General features: G+C 39.6%; 1 protein-coding gene and 1 long non-coding RNA gene across 2 annotated transcripts in view; one reads left to right on the top strand and one right to left on the bottom strand.

Annotated features, from left to right (window-relative positions):
- The window catches only part of LOC146580399 (ADAMTS-like protein 1), a 106,025-nt gene that overhangs the window by 8,560 nt on the left and 78,938 nt on the right, over positions 1 to 18,527 (top strand). The gene's annotated exons all lie outside the window — the stretch shown is intronic.
- Positions 1,815 to 2,972, bottom strand: LOC146580400 (uncharacterized). The gene is made up of 2 exons (XR_014891689.1): positions 2,656 to 2,972; positions 1,815 to 2,063 (listed from the first exon to the last, which is right to left on the bottom strand). It is a non-coding gene; the product is annotated as an uncharacterized LOC146580400 (long non-coding RNA).

Genomic DNA, 18,527 nt, shown 5'->3' with positions numbered 1-18,527 from the left:
AGTCATGGCGTGGTGGGAGTGGGAGGCAGCTTTATCTCTACATTAATGAAATTTGCCACAGACCATGGAGTGCACTCTGTGGCTCCGAGCCTTATTAGGTTAAATTAATTTAAATTGATATAAATGACTAATATTTACCCATATTAAATAATTGTAACTATTTAAAATTATTAAATGATTAGATCATATAATCTAATTTTGGAGAAGACTGCAATGCACCAGCCCATTTCTTATGATCTCTGAAAATACCAAAAGTTTCAACGTAAGAACTACACCAAACACCTTTTGTGAGCAATATATTCCAATCATGCTTTACTTTTTTCTAATTTTTTTGATGTGAGAGGAGGCTGCAGCCTCCTAGCTGCCTCCTAGCTGCAGCTACTGACAGATGCTGGAGCCACTGAAGCTGTAAAAAAAGGGGATTATTATAGCACATGCATACTAAAATCTGTTAAGTGTGCATGATTTCAGTTAAACGCTCAAGCTATAAACATGAAAGTTGGTGAAAAAAAAGAAATAAAGAACCTACTGTTTTTATATGGTATGCCATGTTGGTTGTTGAGCTGCTGTAGTCAGATTTCTCAGACTTCTAATGCAGCCACTCCAAGAAACATCTACATACTTAATTTGGCTGACAATAGATATACTGTAGCTTCAGTTTGAGATATTTCTGAATTAGGGTTTTATGGTTTTGATTGGAACAAAATAACGTTCTGTAACTGGAAGGGACAAAACACCATGAGTTTAGCTGTTTTAGTTCAATTCTCTTCTGTTCACTGGGGCTTGTTTTACAAAAACCCTATGCAGGGAATACCCCATTAACCTCCTAAGACCTGAACTCTTCCACGGCATGCATTTTTAATTTCTCTTTGATATTTGGGCTGATTGGGTCCTGATACATCTGATGAATGTAAAAACAAATTCCCAGATTTTTTTTTTTTTTACCTAATTTTTGTTCCTAAGAAAAATAAGAGCCACATATGAGGATATTCATTTAAATTTCGATAGAACAGTAGCAGTATAATGTCCTCGTAAGTGGATATCAGGCCCTTGTAGAGCAGAATTGAGTATTTTGGTCTAAATAACCCAAAATGTGATGTCAACATATGTGGACACCAAGTCCTAGGAGGTTAATATTTGTTTGGTTAGCCTATCAACTAAAACATTTGACCAACTGATTCGGACTAGTAATTAGCTAGAATTTTATTTGTTTACTGACTCAAAAAAGCATGAGTGGTGAGCGTCTCCTGCATCTTAGTGAACTGCTGGGACGTCCTCTCCTTTTTGCACTGAAAAAGTTTCAAGCTAGCTTTTAGGGACAGAGCCAGGTGTAGCATCCAATAAGACATCTTTTTTTAGAGCCAGAACATCATTGGAGCTGTAAGTAGAGAAATTGCTTTTTGGTAAATTTTAATTGGGGTCTATTCTAGTATTCACTGGGCAAGCACTTCTGCCTTGCTTGCCCTTGCAATATTTTCTCTATCCTACACAGCAAATCCAGCATGTCCAAATTAACACTGTCGGATTTGATTTCAACACTATTAAAGTGTCTATATGGGTCCACACCAGAGAGTGTTAATTTAACTCTTTTTGGAGAGTTGGTACGTTAACTCTGATTTAGTGTTAAACACCAAATCTGTCTGGAGTTGATAATTTAACACTTGGTGTTAAGAGTTTATATATTAACTCTCAAAGAGTATTTTAGTTTAACTACGTAAGAGTTATCTTCCAATTCATTCTAAAAAGCGGGAATTTTACTGTTCTGAACTTCTAGAAATTTCTTTTGGAAATAAACATTTACTAAAAAGATGCAATGGTTTTTGAAAAACATTTATTCTGAACTGTGCACCACAATTTCAAAACATTTTCTGAAAGACGTAACAGTATACATGTTCTCACTTTCATTAGAATTTTGTTTATCAAAAGGTCTGACATGGTAAATGCAAATAACAGCATTCTCATCACTTATTTCTTCAATACAATATGCATGTCCTTCATTCATCACTTTGTGGAACTTCAACGCACTTCTGCTCTCCCCCATATTCCATCTTCACAAGCATATCCTGTGTGGAGATTGAATAAAAATTAGTTGACACTAATTAACGGCACAAATAATCCAGTAAACAATTGCAGCACAGTAAAAAAAAAAAGGAATCCTCTTTGAGCCATTACTTGTGTAAAGTATTTTCCCAAAAGACAAGGACACAGGCAACAGGTAATACTGAACTAAATGTAAAACCTCAACCTTTTTCATTTTTACCTAAACCGTGTGCACAAAACTCTGGAGGGATCTAAATGCTACCGTAGAATCGAGTCAGGACGTCTGCTACTGCTGTTTGCTCGTTTTTTTTTAATTTTTTTTTTTATGGGCGATCGTTTTCAGGCAAGTAGCACCATTATACCAACATTTCACATTCTAGACATTGTTTTAGGTGTATTTGACCAAAAGTTTGACTGAAAATTCACATGCAAGCTTTTTTCAAGGCTGTGGTATTTGCCCGCAAACAATACCTTTCAGCTAGCTAAAACAGAATATTATGCTATCAGCGAGCAACATGGCTAATGCCTTTCACACAGCTTTGTCTCAACTCCAAAGAGCCACAGAAGTAAAAGCTCATAATAATAATTGAAACAATCTTTGAAAAAATGACTTACCAAGCATGGCAAACAACTCAAATATGTAGAGCAAAATGTTCTGAAACGGCTTCACTTCAGCTTCGATTGGAGCCGTGCTGAGGGCGGAGTCTGTGAATTTACTCTGTTGGTGTCATAGCCCCTCTAGGAGTTCAGAGTTAAGAGGTCAAGAGTTAATGTTTCCATTGTAACACCTCCAGATTTGACAGAGAAACACTCATTTTTAACACTCGATTTTAACTACTATCATTTTACACCTCAGAGTTACATTAAAAGAATGTGACTCTGCTTAGAGTAAAATTAACTCTACTTTTGCAAGGAGACTATTAACACCAAAAAATTTAACACTTTTGAATTTGCTGTGTACCCTGACTTGGTTTTATGGCTAAAGACCATAATAAGGATCCATTATTTTACTTGTTTTACATGTAAATTATCTTATTGTAGGTCAAAAAGTTTTACTTCAAGTAGGAGCTCAGTAAAATCAGCTATTCTTCTCACTAACCCCAAGAAAAAGCCACGATTCTTTTGATAAAACAGCTGCTGTTTTAAATGACTGCAGGGATACGTCTTTCTGTTCATGTGTCAGACTCAGTATTTCATCCAATATTTAGTCCAGGTGCACACTGCATGAGCTTAATGGATTTTGATAAAACACCAGGAAATCATGCCATTAAAATGTTGAATAATGGGGCATTATGCCCGTAGTGAGCGTTAATGTTGACTTATTTCGTTAATGGAAGATGGAATTAGGGAGAGGCTTTCTGAAGTCTGACTGACAAAGAGATGGCTTGTTGTTTTAACTTAAAAAAAAGGGCTGGCTTTGCTTGTAAAGAGCGAGCAAGATCCACTCATGTGTTTCGTCTTAGTCATCAGCTGAACCAAACTGATGAAACTGATGATGATTGGCAGGAGGGCGCAGCAGGAATGCGACTACAGCTCTTTGCACAACAGGTACAAACTGTTCCATCATCATGAGAAAGTAATCGTTACGGGCAAATCATTACATGATCAGAGGAAACCAAATCTGTGCCAAATATGCACAGTATGAATGTTTGATAGACACAGAACGACAGTTTTTTAGATAGGATTACTTAGGTCAGAGCGATTCATGGTGTAATTAGAAGTTTTACTTGGGAGTTAAGTTTACAATCCCCAAACATTTCCGGCACATTTTTATTGTGACTCTATCTGGAAGCAGCTGTAATTAAAGAAAGGCTTATCAACATGTTTTAAATGTGCATGAACTTTCACTTGCTTAAAGAAAAAGCACATCCTAATCTCTTAAACAACATCAGGAACATCTTAGTGATATAAAGAAATAATTTACCGGCTCATTTTCACTAGAAAAACATTTTGATGACGTGGAAAACTCTCAGTACTGCATTTTCCACAGTTTATCTCAGATGTCATATATGACGTTACAGATAACTTTAGTAAATGTAAATGTATTATAATTATTACCGCTGCCCTGTAGTGGGCATATCACAGGACTTGTTGGGAAAAGGGAAGAATAAATCAAAAGAAAAGAAAAATGAAAAAACGTCCCTGCTTCAGTTTTGGTCTGAGAACAGTAGAATCATTCTTATGAACAAGTACTGCTTTTCCAGACTTTTGATCCATTTTTTTAGTGGTTGACGTTGCATTTTAATAATATAATATAATTTTTTTTACAGTGCAGCCAAACCAATACAAATAATTCTCCTTTAGTCAGTAAAAAACTGCAGATGCAGCAATGTCATGCTGCACGTGGCATCTCTCGTCCAAAGTATATAAAATTACTGTTATTTTGTTTGTAGATGCATGTTTGGGGAATAACTGTAGCTACAGCTAGTCCCAATGACAAATTCAATAAGTTTCTGTGTCTGCCTCCCAATAAAATCAACATCATTTATCACTACAATGAAACTGCATTAATGCAAATGTGCATTGTTCCTCTGCCAAGACAAGAGCCAGGCCATTCGTCTGTCTGTCAGTTTGTTTATGGTCTGTCTGTCAGCATGATTATACAAAAGCTGAATTTAATGAGACACAGTGGAGAGGTGGAGCACGAAGAAAGAAACATTTAAAACATTCATTTTTGATGAAGATAATTTTTTCAATTTGCAAACTAGGGCAATGACTTTGCTGATGTTTTATTTTAGTGCCTTGTTGGTTGTGTAAATCCTTGCACTTTGAACCCTGTGCAGTAATGGATAAACAAGGTTTAGCACATATGTTAACTGCACATCGATTAAATATAAGCATCACAACAGACTGATTGCAGCCTTCTGCTTGCAATGCAAATGCTGCAATCTTGAAGTCTTCAAACCAGAATTAAGTCGTCTTTATATAAAGAGCACAAATGATAGCGTGTGTTACTCGGTGATTATGTACTCTAAACGGCTTGCCTGTGAGATTGACGTTTCTCAGCGTTTTTAGCGTTTGACTTGAGCACTCAAGACAAATGGGCCTCGACTTAAAACTTCCACGGTGAAAAATTGGATAATGTAGCTGGAATAAATCTCCAAAATAGGGAGAGCCTGTTTTCCCCATAACACACAACATGTTAATCAGGAGCCAACTGTGCAGCAGTTGGACAATCAATCAGCTCGGCATTTTGTCTTATTCCATTATATTAACACCTGAATGGAACTGGCAAAGAGGCTTTTTGCTTAACAAGTTTGGAATTTATTGCCGAAAGCTTACAAAAATGCCACTCTCTGCCTTCATATTTAATGATGCCTGCTCGACCAATTTTAATATTACAGTATGTGGTTGCAATTGCAGTGGCTTAATCTATTTTATGTTGGATATTTTTGCAGGAAAATATTTTCCTTATAAACCAGACTGAGCTTGCAGACCGCTAATTTATACAACAGATGTGGAATTGGGCAAAGCTAACAAAACATTTAGATTTACAGACCTCTTTGATATTTAAAGACAGCTACTCAAGGGTTGCAGTATACTACAGTAAAGCTGTTTAACTGAGCCTAAAAGATTAATTTGTAGAACTGCTTGTAAATCAAAGTATGTATAGCAAAGGTGTGAAATTACTTTTTGCATGCAGCACCAACTGTAGCTGCTGTTGCGTGCAGGTGCGTCCGTGCAGAAACTGTGCCTCGAGCCGCTGCCGAGGATGCAGGTTCGTGTTTAACAGCGTGTGCCAAAACTGTCTCGCCTGTTGCTTTTAACTTTTATCTGTGCAACCATGTGTGTCTGTAATGCAACCTTAGGTGAGTCTTGCTCCAACATGCCATTATCTTGCTTTTGAGTTGCTCTGGCGTAAAAAAAAATATATACATACGAGTGCAAAGATGCGTGTCCGTCTTTTAATTTATCTTTTAATTTCCTTGACATATTGAATTTATGTATGTGTTTCGTTCATTAGACGAGGCAAGCAAATCTTTTAAGACATATATTTACATCATCTTGGAAACATTTTCTTTTGCTTTACTTCTTGTATCATTAAAGCGTTCCTCCACACTGCGGGACATCTCAGCTTGGCCGTGTGTGCTTGCTGACGGACTCACTTAGCTCCTGCTGAGCTCTGCTCCAGGGTCTTGGGGACGTGGGAGGGGTTGATCCACAGCCTCTCCCTTTTCCTGGCTCTAACCTACTTTAGCTTCCAGGCTTCCTGCTCCTCACAGGTCACACTCTGAGTACTGGTGTGCAAGAGGAGACGGATGACCAGAGTATGAACGTGTTTAAGTCATAAGCCTGTTTAAGTGCTCAGGAGAGACCCCACCTTGTTCCTCTGCAGTGTCATGCAAACTGAAAGTGTCACTGATGGCAGCGTAATTTCCTCTATCAGAGAGAGAGACAATTATATAAATATAGAAGTCGTAAAGGGTGGATATTTTTCTTTCTGCAACAATCCAGGTTGCTGCAGAGGCTTATCCAGTTAGTTCCCTGATTTGACATTGCAAATGAACCCACTAATGACATACACACATGCACAGGACAGCAAACCTCCCATGTTTGTGATTGCCATTCAGTCCCTGACTTGTCAAAGTCTCTTTTGGTCAGACTGTTAGATCCAGCTGTGCAAGTCAACAGTTCTTATTATACAGAAGAAGCCAGCTTGGCTCACAGGCCCTCTGTGAACTTGCATGCCCCAGTTATCTGGATGACGCAAGTGAATCAGGGCAGATCCACCACTTGTGTCTCATTAATATCAGGCACACCCAGCTGTTGTCATAGTGCTGCTGTGTACAAGACCTTTTATGCTTCCATCTTTTCCTCTGTCTTCAGTAAATCGAGCAACAGTTTTCTGTCCCGCTCATTGTTTATTATCGTTCTTTATTACACTTTCAGGGTGGAAAAAACAGAAATAGTTACAAAAAGTTATACATGGTGTTAAACATGGCTAGTAATGTGAACAAAGAGTAGCTTTATATTGGCATTCCTGAGATAATAACAGGTTTTGAGTGATAACAGTTTAAATATACAGAAACCAGAACCTGAAAATATCACAGCTTATGGTGCCAAATTCACTCTACAGTTTATTAAAGGTTTTTTTCACATTAGATGGAAAACATCTTATTACCATTAGATTTAAGGTCTTCAGCCAAGAAAATGTAACCACTAAATATGAGTTTTAAAAGAGTTTTGTCACTATAAATGGCCCATTAATTTTTCTGTTGATGATAGAAGTGGAAAGGAATACAGAGGGTGTTTGTTTCCCCAGAGGCAAAAGATGAGCTCAGTCTTCAGAGTAGGGTTTTAGTTAGGCTTCAACCTGTAAACTGTACATAAAAGATGGACACAGGCACTATGTAATCACCCAGTGGGCTGTGATAGCCCAGTGGAAGTCTTAGATTTATTATTATAGCTGTTCCCCTGATGTTTCTTGGAGTCAGAAGTAACCCTAAATGCATCAAAGGGTTGATTTTTCTGTTTTCTTAACTAATGCTTATTAGCTCCATTCACAAGGTACATCTATGCACTGCACAGATGTGTTGCACTGACACTTATACCTGTATGTTAAGTAATGTTCAAAAGCTAGAAAACCATTCCCTAAAAGTGGTGCACAGACTTGCTGTAATATTTGTCCAGTTCATTGACTTCAATTAGCTCAAGTGGCACCAAGCAAACAGCTAGTGATGGAGTTGGCTCTCATCTGGCTATCAAAGAGGCCAAACCTTTTTTTTCTTGGATGCTAACATTGTTTTCGGCATGTTGTCTTGGTTTGTCTCAGCTGTTCTGTGAGGTAAGGCTTCCTGTTTAGTTTTGAGCTCCTCTGGCTGAAGGACCGATGAACTTATACCATGGTGTGCATCTGCTGTCTGTCTGTCCAGGTAAAATTAGCAAGAATTGCTACTCCTTTGAGAGTATTTATCACAATGTAATTGGACTAATACACAACAACCCAACTTCACAGAAGTTTGCCCAAGGTCACATCTGTCATTTTAAGGTCCACAACCCTTAACTCGTGCTTCTGATGATCAGTGAATGGGATGAGGTACTATGTCATGGAAGTTCTAGTTAGTTGGATGAATTTAGACAATATGAAGATGAAACTAGCTAAGCTGAGATACTCGCAGAGAGCTGCGAGGTCCTACTTATGGTGCAACAATGCAAGCACCTAATTTCACTTCCAAAAAAGGGCTGGGCCGCAGGGGATTATTGTTTTACCACAGTATGCGAATATGATTTCTCACATGCATGCCAGTAATTAGTTGAGTTTTCTTTCATTTTTCTTCTAAATGTTGTTTTGACAAACGAGTTGTATTATTGCTGAGAGAATTAACACTGATTGAAGATCAGTTTTTACAGTGTATGTAAATCTCATGGCAGCTGCCATCTCTAACAGCCTCAAAGTTATTAACACAGAAACCGAAATGGAAAAAAGAAATGAAACACATTTTCCTTAATAATCACTCTATCTCAAAATGCTGCCTTCACTCACGACACACTCCACCAGCCCTGCACATGTCTTTACTTTGCTGTCCTTTCCACGACCCATAATTCCCTTCTTCCTGCCCACCTAACTCTTAAAGATTAACAGAGTGCTCACTACCTGTCCACCTGCTAGAGGCATCACATTTACGGGCATCACGGTAATCTCAAGGGTCCAGTTGGTCTTTTAATCCTTGGAAACAGAAACAGAGAACCCAGTCAAGGTCAGGCTGTTCAATTTCCAGGGGGATCTCTTATTGAAACTTCCATTGTTCAGTCTGGGAGGCCATCTGTACCAATATCACTGTTTAATGTGCCAAATGCGACTTATGTGGATATTGTTTTCTTAGTGTGACTAAGATGTTACATGATTTCACCTTGATTAAATCTAACCAACTTTTTTTCTCAAGAGCAAAAGGCACAGAAAGGCTGGCCTGTGCACTGATTTGCAGCAGCGAAGGTTTTTGTAGAGTTCATGCCCTCATCGCTGAGCATGCGGGCGTGTTTGGTAGCGGCACAAGATTACCATAAAGCTACGCTTGAGGCTTTTATTGGCTTCATCTTCCCAGTCTTGACTTGAGATATGCCCTCGGGATCTATCAGTGTCACCTGGATATCTGTAGCCAATGTGAAACCCGCAGAATCTGAAGCCATCTCTGTTACATGCACCGACAACAATGGAAGGGTGACTTGGACCACATTTTGAAGGTTTTGGTTGCAGAAGCAATTTTGGAGCTATCAGATTGAAACTCAAGATGCCAGAGCAAGTCAGTTCTGTCAGGAATTTCTAAGATGGGTGTGCTTCTATTGAAGACTACTTTCTAAATGTAAGGAGAAAAAAGATTCCCTTTCACGGTCACATAGTTTATATCGAAGATGCCACTATGGGGTTGTAGAGTCTCAGATTTCTCCAGTGTTTAAAGAGCTCCTAGGTTGTCCATAACAAAAGCAACTGAGGCATTTAGGCGGCCTGAATATCTTTGATAAGGAGCATTGTATTATATTTCCATAAGTAGATGACTTGTTAGGTCGGATTGTAATACTATTCCATCCATTTTAGAGGCCCTCTTATCTGTTCTGCCACTATGCACTGTCCAAAACTCAATAGACCCTCTGATTTCCAGTTTTTAACCATCTGGCAGCTCCAACTCCCAGATGCACATTTATACTGTACTTTATTAGCTTGGGATTTTCCACTTCTGAGTTAATGTAGGTAACACAGGCTAAACTAAATGATTCATGTGATACCCTCCTGTCTTCGTGTGTGTTAGCGCTGTAAGTTGAGCATGATGAATCTCTCAGAAATAGGATTTTCCCTCACGATTAAGGGTGCGCAGTGTGCCGAGGCATCGCGCACTCATGTCATACCTGTTTCTTCCGACATTAAACCTTGATTCAGTGCCTCGGCCTGTGTAGATTTCGGCGAGAAGCGGCTGCTCTTGCGTTTCGTGCCACCAGAGATTTTCTTCTCACTTTGAAAAAATAACCTAAAAAATAACATTTCTTACACAAACTGAAGCCACAGCCAGCTGGTTTTAAGAGACAAATCCCACATCTTGCAGGGTGAAACTTGCTACCCTTCTCTAGCAAGCCTGTCAAGTCTGTCCTATTTAGACTGGAACTAAAGTCCCTCTTTGGGGAAGGCAGCAGCACTGGATAATATGATGGAAGAGAAAAACTGCTCATATGTGTGCCATCTGACAAGAACCTGTAGCTTTGCCCCATATTTGCAATGGGACAAAATAAAAATTTCTTATCTAAAATGATGTTTTTGTCCTCTGTGAGTTTGGCTAATGCTTTTTCTAAAAGGGAAATACTGGGAGAGGCGTTCAGTGTTCTTCAGCGGACTTGTTCTGTATAACTGTGCCCGGCAGTGCCAAACCCTACTCCCTGCAGAGATGACCCTGGGCACACGCTCCAGCTGTGCAAACACAGCCGCATTGCTGAGCACACACTTACATTCTGGCTGAGCCAAATCCAATTATTTGCCTTGCCTTGAACCTCTTTTTTCTTCTTTCATTTCAGTAGTGCATATTCAGCTGCCTTCCGCAGTGCACACGAGCTGAACTGCCAGGCCGAACAAGGCTGACAAATGTGCTACTGTGGGTACTTTTTTGCTATATTTCTCTCATGTGAACATACCCCTGCTTGTCAGTTTAATTTCTCAGCCTTTTCCTCATTTCTCTCCCCAAGCGTTTGGCATGACAGTAGGTATCCATTTCTTTTGAAGGAGCACCACCAAAGTCAACAGGGAGGGGATGTGAGCCGCTCGACCATCAGTCAGCTGACACTGACGGAGGGCAAAAAAAGAAAAAATGTTTATGTCAGAAGAGTCCATCCCATATGAAAATCTAAGCACACAGTTATGTTACCTCAAGTGGCCTTTGTTGCTTCAGTTTGACCTACTCCCTAAAGGACTCACAGTTTATGAGGATATCCCAAACAGCAATGATTTAAACATAGCAACTGGAAATAAGCAAAACTTTACTGGACCGTATGGGGGTGTTTCTACTCCCCCGCCGAGCCAGAACCGTTATGTTTGATTGTACAAAACTAAATCCTGCTTCTTCTCAAGCAACGGTGAAGTGATGCCCGGGACTTATAACTTTAACTTCAGTCTTTGAACACAGTATCATGTGTGGGCCTATCCATTTCACCCTAAAAGGAGCTCTTTTTAGCAGCTGTGATGACTGTGTTTTTAACCTGTAGACCTGATGTTAGCATAAATAGCTATATAGTTGATGCTATATAGCTAAATGTCAACAGCTGGTGTTTTTAGCCCACCAAAGAAATTAACTTCTGCTTAAAATGAAAAACCTTTTTTTGTGCAAAAAACAAAAAAGGTAAAAAATTAAAAAAGTCCTAATATACTGTATATTATATGGAAAATAAAGCTGTGCAAATATTTAGTGTATTAAAATATTGTTTGGGACTCACCTATTCTCAGTGCAACTATTCACACCATTCACATAAAGCGGTATTTATTTTTTTGAACCAAGCTCTATTTTTTCTTTTTACATTTTTTTGGATCCTAATAAAGAAATCTGACCAATCAGACCGTAGAATTTGGTAACAAGTGCTCTTGTGGCTCAAAACGTGCACGGTACCGAATATATAAATAGTAAAATAGTATTATTTTGCCTCAGAAACTCAGCTAGACGCTGCTCCGGCTCTCTGAAACGATTTCTCTGCCTCCTCAGACATAGTCCCAACTCCGTATCTGAAAAATTCTGAATCTCATTTCAATTTCTCGCAACATGTTCATTGGGTAATTAGCTAATATATAATAATAAACACTCACTATTTCATATATGTTTGTGTTTTGTAACGCAAACCATCGTTTTGAATGTGCTGCCAAGTAGTACAGTGCACAGGCAAAAGCCTGCTCCCTGCCTCCATCCAGGAGAACAAAAGCAGCGGGAGAAGAAAAGTGGATACTATCGTGTTGCCGTCAGATTGACAAGCAGAGTTCATGCCGCAGACGTGAGCTGACATTGCAGATCTTTATGGCTGTGACCTTGACTCGTAGCCAAACTCAATCCTTTTTTCTCCTAAATGTCAGATAGCGCGTATTAACACGAGAATCTGGTTTCAGCTACAAAGACAAATACAAAACACACATATTTTTATAAAATGTCCCCACTGTGTCCCCCCTCTGTGTAGCAGCACATTTTAAGTCACACATATGTATTTCTACATTCAAGGCCGAGCACTCAGAATCAGTCGAACACACAGGCTTAGCTGTGCACACAGAGGAACAGCACTTCCTTCAGGAATGCTGAGCAGTTCTCCCCACGTCTTTAAAGACTGTCCTTTCAAGTGTGCCGTTGTTGGAACAAGTTAAGTGTTATCGTAACTGACAATAGTTTGTTTGGGAAAGAATTTCTTCAATAGCTTGGGGCGTGATCGGTACAGTAAAACCCTGATGAGTGAATCTTTCCATTTCTGGTGAACCAGCGTGACCTGCTTTATATATATTAGCTGACCATGGTATACAGTGGGAGGAGCTTCTTTTGACTGTGCTTTTGCTTTGGACCTAAATGATTTTTCTGAGATAATGGAGTGCTTTTCAGGCAGGGTCCACAGGGAGCCCTAATGCATAAACAAACACACGGTGCGGTGTCTCTCTTTATGCTGTTGCCGGGCCTAAAAGGGAGGGACCTGCCATGCTTCAAGTACAATGAAGAAACTCACGTTCCTGGAATTTGCACACATGCGTGCAGAAAAACATAACAAAATTGTAAGATTGCAAAACAAACAGTATACCTGGAACTCCCTATAGGATATTACTATAAACAAAGACTTCATAACTTACATGAACAGTACGACCTAATGAAACATAAAGTTAGATAAACAGGGGCCCCATAGTGGGCTCACACATGATGTCAGATAAATCTCCAGTGGCATGTTTAAGAGTTCAAATGGCGCCTCCGATCTGTCTCTTTAATACAGAGGGAATGTGGAGGATGCACTGTGCCAACTCACTCCCTCACCCACCCATCCACCATGCGCTCCCCTTCCTTCAAACGCCATTTTGGCCGCGGCCCAGATGTCAGGGACGTCATTCATCACACCGCTCCCTCTTGTCAGCAATTACACAAGTATGACAAGGACATTTAAATAATTTTTCTTGACATGGTATCATTGTCACAAGTCTCTGCAATTATCCTCCATTACTGGCATCAACTACCAAAGTGTTAACGCGCTCGCTCTTGTTTTTGCCATCTTTTTGAGACGTATTTTCTAAAGTGACATCTTTGTATAGTATCTTTGCTGATTTTAGAAGTTTGAGTAGATTAGTCAGTCTTCTGTGGACAGCAGCCTTTGTTTGGTCACATAAAAGTTGACTGCATCATGTAGACCAGTTGGGAATACATCATTTTAATAACTCCCACGATGATTGTCATATTCAGAGGACCTTAAAGAAATCACTGGCTTTCTTCTGCATTTTTGTCTGTCAGTGATGAGTCAAGTGGGGGTGTTTGAGACAGTCTGTCAGACAGATTCAAGTTATTGTCAGTGTTCAGTCTGGTACTGTAACATCATAAAAACCTGACTGTTATAAAAACTCAGATTTTTAGATCGAGTTTAGGGTGCTCAATAACTGTTGTGTTGCTTTAAATGCCAGACTGAATTTAGACGTTACCCACCATAGGCCTTGTACAACTGGTCTGTTCTAATAGTCGTGGGCCTTACTTTTATAAGAGAATACACATTTACTAAATTATCTTCCGATTCTCTTTAGTATTCTTTTTCCTTTTTCAACATGCAGTGTCCTGAAAAAAGTACCTCCCCTTTCCTGATTTCTCCAATTTTCACATATTTGTTAAATGTTTCAGATCATCAAACAGATTTTAATATTAGACCAAGACAACCTGAGTAAATTAAAATGTATCAGATCAAAACGTATCAAATGTGTCAGATGCACACAGGTACAAGTAAAACTGCAGGACTTAATCTCAGCAAAAGCAAACACACTATGCCTACATTTATTTTATCACGTGTATAAATATGTGCAAAAGACTTTTCCCCTCTTTTTTAATAAACCCAAACTTTTGTTGAAATGACCACATCTGTGCAACCACTGCCACGGTGCATCATTTTATAAATCTGACCCTTTTCCTTATTTTTGATATGTTGTTAGATAATTGTATGCTTATACTTTATTGATATTTAAATGCAATTTTTATATGAATTGCCATTTAGGTAAAATGTAAAAACTGGTTCGGACCCCGCAGTGGTGTAAGTGTTGGTAGACATACTGTTTTGTAATTCCTTGAGGTGACTGGAGTCCACCTGTACCAAGCAGAGGATTCTGAAAATGCTTTCCAAAAAGTACAAACCTATATTTTTCAAATTCCTGAACTGAAACTGTGTGTTAATACAAGAAATAAGCCCTCTGTAGGTCTCTGTAGACTACCACAATTAAAAAAGTGAAAGCGGCACACATTTTGAAATCTGTGAGTTTTCCTCAACACAGCATTAATCATTCCCGATGCGTAACATACCAACGATTTGTCAGCCCCGAGGCGTCCCATGATACAAACAGTTCTCATGTTTCCTCCTTTTTCCGAATGCGTAACATAAGAACGTGTTGGGTGACTGAAAGAAACTGAAACATACCGACGTAATAAGTGTTGGTACGCGTTGGGGGCGAGGACGTGCTGTCCTCAAAGCGCGATGAATAGTGAAATGGAAATACTTGAAAACCACCAGGATTCTTCTTAGAGTTGGTCACTTAGTTGAAAAAAGTGACTAAGCGGATGGCCTGTTGGTCATGAAAATGACTAGAAACCCAATAAACACCCCAAAAATGCTTCAATCATGGAATAACCTTCCAAAAGAACAGCCATCTCAGCAGGACTATCAATCAGACCTTTATAGTAGAGCAGCCAGCGCTCTTAGAGTTTGCCAAAGTGTATTATAAGACTTTCAGAAGCAAAAAAAACAACTGAGCTGACGAGTTAAACCAAGAGCGGTTGGTGCAGTGGGTGGTAAACACCATCAATAATAACATCCCCATAATGAAGCATGGTGGTGGCAGCATCATGCTGTCGGGATGTTTCTTAACAGTAGAGACAGTGAGAGCTCATTGAAGAAAACCTGCTGTAGAGAGCAGAGACTGAAGTAGCGAATTATATTTCAGCATAACAGTGGACCAGAGAGCCGAGACAACACTGGAGTGACATGAGGACAAGTGTCCATGGGTAACCCAGCCAGAGCTCAGCCTCAGACCTCATCTGATCTCTGTGAAGAGACTTGAATATGGCAGGTAACAAATGCTTCCCATTGATGATGAAGGATTTACCAAGAAGAATGGGATAAATTTCCAAAATTTAGGTTTGCAAAAACTTTACAGACATACCTGAGAAGAGTTAAATCTGTCATGGCTCTGAAAGGGTCCTAAAGAGTATCGATATAGTTTTTTTCAAAAGACATATTTCTGTTTTTTATTTTTTTATAGATTTACAGTAAATTCTGTTTTCACTTTTTCCTCATTGGCTGATTGAATCCAGTTGTAGTGGGAATGGTGAAATTAAATTCACCACACTATGCAGTGTATAAAAAGTGAAAAATCTCTAAAGACACTGCACATGCACAGACACAGTTGGACCGATTGTTGCACTGTTCTGTAAACTTAGCAGAAAGCTAGTTCTCATTAAACAGACTACAGGGAGTGCAGAATTATTAGGCAAGTTGTATTTTTGAGGAATAATTTTATTATTGAACAACAACCATGTTCTCAATGAACCCAAAAAACTCATTAATATCAAAGCTGAATGTTTTTGGAAGTAGTTTTTAGTTTGTTTTTAGTTTTAGCTATTTTAGGGGGATATCTGTGTGTGCAGGTGACTATTACTGTGCATAATTATTAGGCAACTTAACAAAAAACAAATATATACCCATTTCAATTATTTATTTTTACCAGTGAAACCAATATAACATCTCCACATTCACAAATATACATTTCTGACATTCAAAAACAAAACAAAAACAAATCAGCGACCAATATAGCCACCTTTCTTTGCAAGGACACTCAAAAGCCTGCCATCCATGGATTCTGTCAGTGTTTTGATCTGTTCACCATCAACATTGCGTGCAGCAGCAACCACAGCCTCCCAGACACTGTTCAGAGAGGTGTACTGTTTTCCCTCCTTGTAAATCTCACATTTGATGATGGACCACAGGTTCTCAATGGGGTTCAGATCAGGTGAACAAGGTGGCCATGTCATTAGTTTTTCTTCTTTTATACCCTTTCTTGCCAGCCACGCTGTGGAGTACTTGGACACGTGTGATGGAGCATTGTCCTGCATGAAAATCATGTTTTTCTTGAAGGATGCAGACTTCTTCCTGTACCACTGCTTGAAGAAGGTGTCTTCCAGAAACTGGCAGTAGGACTGGGAGTTGAGCTTGACTCCATCCTCAAGCCGAAAAGGCCCCACAAGCTCATCTTTGATGATACCAGTACTCCACCTCCACCTTGCTGGCGTCTGAGTCGGACTGGAGCTCTCTGCCCTTTACCAATCCAGCCACCGGCCCATCCATCTGGCCCATCAAGACTCACTCTCATTTCATCAGTCCATAAAACCTTAGAAAAACCAGTCTTGAGATATTTCTTGGCCCAGTCTTGACGTTTCAGCTTGTGTGTCTTGTTCAGTGGTGGTCGTCTTTCAGCCTTTCTTACCTTGGCCATGTCTCTGAGTATTGCACACCTTGTGCTTTTGGGCACTCCAGTGATGTTGCAGCTCTGAAATATGGCCAAACTGGTGGCAAGTGGCATCTTGGCAGCTGCACGCTTGACTTTTCTCAGTTCATGGGCAGTTATTTTGCGCCTTGGTTTTTCCACACGCTTCTTGCGACCCTGTTGACTATTTTGAATGAAACGCTTGATTGTTCGATGATCACGCGTCAGAAGCTTTGCAATTTTGAGACTGCTGCATCCCTCTGCAAGATATCTCACTATTTTTGACTTTTCTGAGCCTGTCAAGTCCTTCTTTTGACCCATTTTGCCTAAGGAAAGGAAGTTGCCTAATAATTATGCACACCTGATATAGGGTGTTGATGTCATTAGACCACACCCCTTCTCATTACAGAGTTGCACATCACCTAATATGCTTAATTGGTAGTAGGCTTTTGGGCCTATACAGCTTGGAGTAAGACAACATGCATGAAGAGGATGATGTGGACAAAATACTCATTTGCCTAATAATTCTGCACTCCCTGTAGTATCTAAGATAAATCATCACTATTTGATTAATGAAAGAAGCAGACACTTAATGCAATAAACTCAGTGATGGGTTTATGAGCCTAAATACTTTTTAAAGCCTCTAGGCTGTTGTTTGATTAACTTGGGTCTGAATCTATAAATATGCTGCCCCGTCTGCAACTTTCCCTTTTCACCAGTTGATAGATGATAACAGGACATGGCCACTGTCATGCACACACTGTAAAGAAAAAGCAAATGAAATTAAGTTTTGGTCTGTGTAACTGGCAGAAACCTCAGCGTACTGGTAAACATCCAAAATTCTTTCCATTTTGTGCCCGATGTGCAGCTGGCTTCCAATAATGTGGAACACAATTGAAGAATGGAGTATAGATTAGGGAGCAGATTGCTGGATACTTAAAGATGCCACGCTAAAGGCAGGGCCCATTTCATTATTTGCCTCGCTGCCAGCCAGATGAGGTCAGGGCTCGAGAATGCCACAGAATATGGAAATTAAGATTGTTGGATGGTCAGGCAACTCCGCAAATGAGGGGCTTAATTTGGGAGAAGGAATGCACTAGTAATTCGACGGTAACCGCAGACGGCTTTCACAGCGCACGTTGATGTCGGTGAAAACAGTTTGGGAAACTCTGCGGAACAAATTTGTTGGCCTTTGCTGCGGTATGAGACTGCAGAGGTCTCGCAATTCTTCACAGATCAGTACAGCACAGTTTACACTGATTTCACTGGTGAAGAAGTGTTACCTTTACTGAAAACCCCCAAGGTTCCAGTTATTTGGCCACGATTCACGCTAACAGCTTGCCAGGTTTGTTCTTTGTCTATTTCAAAGAAAAGTGTGATTAGTGGATTGGTCTTCTGGGAGGTCTGGCATCAACCGCTTTCATGCATGATCAATGTGTGGGCCACCGCCACAGAGAATTCTGCAACAGCTAATGGTATGTTAAATAATAGATGAAATAGGAGAAATTTGCTGATTTGTGACCAGTACTACTTGACTTTGGGCCCTCCAAAAACCCAAATCTGATCCGGTTTTGCACCACACAGTTCAGAGGGAAAATATAATTGAACTGACATTTTTATGTCATATTGCAGTCATAAAATGGACAAGAATTTATAAATATGAGTTACATTTTTAATTTTTATTCCCAGGAACATGACTAATTTTGGCCGAGTATTTCAAAAACTGCTGTGAGACAGTGTTGCACACTGACAATATAATTTTTATGTTCTTTTAATAGTTTTTGATGAGTGATGTACTTTAACCCACCTGCTGTAAAATGATCAAATG

This window comes from Mchenga conophoros, linkage group LG3 (assembly GCF_057382185.1).
Source record: "Mchenga conophoros isolate Kocher_MC1m ecotype Shallow Benthic linkage group LG3, M_conophoros_male_GT1.1, whole genome shotgun sequence".
NCBI classification, from domain to species: Eukaryota; Metazoa; Chordata; class Actinopteri; order Cichliformes; family Cichlidae; genus Mchenga; species Mchenga conophoros.
This window is presented reverse-complemented; position numbering and strand designations above follow the sequence as displayed.